We start from the raw sequence: 4091 nt of genomic DNA on the forward strand, positions 1-4091 counted from the left end.
ACTTTGGTCATCCCCATGTAACTTATGGGGCAGGTACAGCAGACTTTTCAAAACGTGTTTTTCAGGCCGAGATAAACGCGTTTTTTCAGACTGTTGAATCTTTATGTAATTGCAAGGCTCAGAAGAGCTCACTGCCACAACTCTTGACCCCAGTGTGCAGAAAGTGTCAAAACGTGTTTTTCAGAAGAAATAAACATGTTTCTGCAACTTTGGTCATCCCCATGTAACTTATGGGGCAGTAACAGCAGACTTTTCAAAACGTGTTTTTCAGCCCAAGATAAACGTGTTTTTTCAGTCTGTTGATCTCCACGTAATTGCAAGGCTCAGAAGAGCTCACTGCCTCAGCTCTTAACTCCAGTGTGCAGGAAGTGTCAAAACGTGTCTTTCAGCAGAAATAAACATGTTTCTTCAACTTTGGTCATCAACCATGTAACTTATGGGGCAGGTACAGCAGACTTTTCAAAACGTGTTTTTCAGCCCGAGATAAACGCGTTTTTTCAATCTGTTGAATCCCAATGTAACTGCTAGGCTCAGAAGAGCTCACTGCCTCAACTCTTAACCCCAGTGTGCAGAAAGTGTCAAAACGTGTTTTCCAGCAGAAATAAACATGTTTCTGCAACTTTGGTCATCCCCATGTAACTTATGGGGCAGTAACAGCAGACTTTTCAAAACGTGTTTTTCAGCCCGAGATAAACGCGTTTTTTCAGTCTGTTGAATCCCAATGTAACTGCTAGGCTCAGAAGAGCTCACTTCCTCAGCTTTTAACCCCAGTGTGAAGAAAGCGTCAAAACGTGTTTTCCAGCAGAAATAAACATGTTTCTGCAACTTTGGTCATCAACCATGTAACTTATGGGGCAGTAACAGCAGACTTTTCAAAATGTGTTTTTCAGCCCGAGATAAACGTGTTTTTTCAGTCTGTTGAATCTCCGTGTAATTGCAAGGCTCAGAAGAGCTCACTGCCTCAACTCTTAACCCCAGTGTGCAGAAAGTGTCAAAACGTGTTTTTCAGCGGAAATAAACATGTTTCTGCAACTTTGGTCATCCCCATGTAACTTATGGGGCAGTAACAGCAGACTTTTCAAAACGTGTTTTTCAGCCCGTGATAAACGTGTTTTTTCAGTCTGTTGAATCTCCATGTAATTGCAAGGCTCAGAAGATCTCACTGCCTCAGCTCTTAACCCCAGTGTGCAGAAAGTGTCAAAACGTGTTTTTCAGAAGAAATAAACATGTTTCTGCAACTTTGGTCATCCCCATGTAACTTATGGGGCAGTAACAGCAGACTTTTCAAAACGTGTTTTTCAGCCCGAGATAAACGCGTTTTTTCAGACTGTTGAATTTCCATGTAATTGCAAGGCTCAGAAGATCTCACTGCCTCAGCTCTTAACCCCAGTGTGCAGAAAGTGTCAAAACGTGTTTTTCAGAAGAAATAAACATGTTTCTGCAACTTTGGTCATCCCCATGTAACTTATGGGGCAGGTACAGCAGACTTTTCAAAACGTGTTTTTCAGCCCGAGATAAACGCGTTTTTTCAGACTGTTGAATCCCAATGTAACTGCTAGGCTCAGAAGAGCTCACTGCCTCAGCTCTTAACCCCAGTGTGCAGAAAGTGTCAAAATGTGTTTTCCAGCAGAAATAAACATGTTTCTGCAACTTTGGTCATCCCCATGTAACTTATGGGTCAGGTACAGCAGACTTTTCAAAACGTGTTTTTCAGCCCGAGATAAACGCGTTTTTTCAGACTGTTGAATTTCCATGTAATTGCAAGGCTCAGAAGAGCTCACTGCCTCAACTCTTAACCCCAGTGTGCAGAAAGTGTCAAAACGTGTTTTTCAGAAGAAATAAACATGTTTCTGCAACTTTGGTCGTCCCCATTTTACTTATGGGGCAGGTACAGCAGACTTTTCAAAACGTGTTTTTCAGCCCGAGATAAACGCGTTTTTTCAGTCTTTTGAATCTCCGTGTAATTGCAAGGCTCAGAAGAGCTCACTGCCTCAACTCTTAACCCCAGTGTGCAGAAAGTGTCAAAACGTGTTTTTCAGAAGAAATAAACATGTTTCTGCAACTTTGGTCATCCCCATGTAACTTATGGGGCAGTAACAGCAGACTTTTCAAAACGTGTTTTTCAGCTCGAGATAAACGCGTTTTTTCAGTCTTTTGAATCTCCGTGTAATTGCAAGGCTCAGAAGATCTCATTGCCTCAACTCTTAACCCCAGTGTGCAGAAAGTGTCAAAACGTGTTTTTCAGAAGAAATAAAGATGTTTCTGCAACTTTGGTCATCCCCATGTAACTTATGGGGCAGTAACAGCAGACTTTTCAAAACGTGTTTTTCAGCCCGAGATAAACGTGTTTTTTCAGTCTGCTGAATCCCCATGTAATTGCAAGGCTCAGAAGAGCTCACTGCCTCAGCTCTTAACCCCAGTGTGCAGAAAGAGTCAAAACGTATTTTTCAGCAGAAATAAACATGTTTCTGCAACTTTGGTCATCCCCATGTAACTTATGGGGCAGGTACAGCAGACTTTTCAAAACGTATTTTTCAGCCCGAGATAAACGCGTTTTTTCAGACTGTTGAATCCCAATGTAACTGCTAGGCTCAGAAGAGCTCACTGCCTCAGCTCTTAACCCCAGTGTGCAGAAAGTGTCAAAATGTGTTTTCCAGCAGAAATAAACATGTTTCTGCAACTTTGGTCATCCCCATGTAACTTATGGGTCAGGTACAGCAGACTTTTCAAAACGTGTTTTTCAGCCCGAGATAAACGCGTTTTTTCAGATTTTTGAATCTCCATGTAATTGCAAAGCTCAGAAGAGCTCACTGCCACAACTCTTGACCCCAGTGTGCAGAAAGTGTCAAAACGTGTTTTTCAGAAGAAATAAACATGTTTCTGCAACTTTGGTCATCCCCATGTAACTTATGGGGCAGTAACAGCAGACTTTTCAAACCGTGTTTTTCAGCCCAAGATAAACGTGTTTTTTCAGTCTGTTGAATCTCCATGTAATTGCAAGGCTCAGAAGAGCTCACTGCCTCAGCTCTTAACTACAGTGTGCAGGAAGTGTCAAAACGTGTTTTTCAGCAGAAATAAACATGTTTCTGCAACTTTGGTCATCCCCATGTAACTTATGGGGCAGGTACAGCAGACTTTTCAAAACGTGTTTTTCAGCCCGAGATAAACGCGTTTTTGCAAACTGTTGAATCCCAATGTAACTGCTAGGCTCAGAAGAGCTCACTTCCTCAGCTCTTAACTCCAGTGTGCAGAAAGTGTCAAAACGTGTTTTCCAGCAGAAATAAACATGTTTCTGCAACTTTGGTCGTCCCCATGTAACTTATGGGGCAGGTACAGCAGACTTTTCTAAACGTGTTTTTCAGCCCGAGATAAATGCGTTTTTTTAGTCTTTTGAATCTCCATGTAATTGCAAGGCTCAGAAGAGCTCACTGCCTCAACTCTTAACCCCAGTGTGTAGAAAGTGTCAAAACGTGTTTTTCAGCAGAAATAAACATGTTTCTGCAACTTTGGTCATCCCCATGTAACGTATGGGGCAGGTACAGCAGACTTTTCAAAACGTGTTTTTCAGCCCGAGATAAACGCGTTTTTTCAGACTGTTGAATCTCCATGTAATTGCAAGGCTCAGAAGAGCTCACTGCCTCAACTCTTAACCCCAGTGTGCAGAAAGTGTCAAAACGTGTTTTCCAGCAGAAATAAACATGTTTCTGCAACTTTGGTCATCCCCATGTAACTTATGGGGCAGTAACAGCAGACTTTTCAAAACGTGTTTTTCAGCCCGAGATAAACGCGTTTTTTCAGTCTGTTGAATCCCAATGTAACTGCTAGGCTCAGAAGAGCTCACTTCCTCAGCTTTTAACCCCAGTGTGAAGAAAGCGTCAAAACGTGTTTTCCAGCAGAAATAAACATGTTTCTGCAACTTTGGTCATCAACCATGTAACTTATGGGGCAGTAACAGCAGACTTTTCAAAATGTGTTTTTCAGCCCGAGATAAACGTGTTTTTTCAGTCTGTTGAATCTCCGTGTAATTGCAAGGCTCAGAAGAGCTCACTGCCTCAGCTCTTAACTTCAGTGTGCAGGAAGTGTCAAAACGT

Source organism: Lepisosteus platostomus, chromosome 3 (genome assembly GCF_059453375.1).
Source record: "Lepisosteus platostomus isolate fLepPlt1 chromosome 3, fLepPlt1.hap1, whole genome shotgun sequence".
Taxonomy (NCBI): Eukaryota; Metazoa; Chordata; class Actinopteri; order Semionotiformes; family Lepisosteidae; genus Lepisosteus; species Lepisosteus platostomus.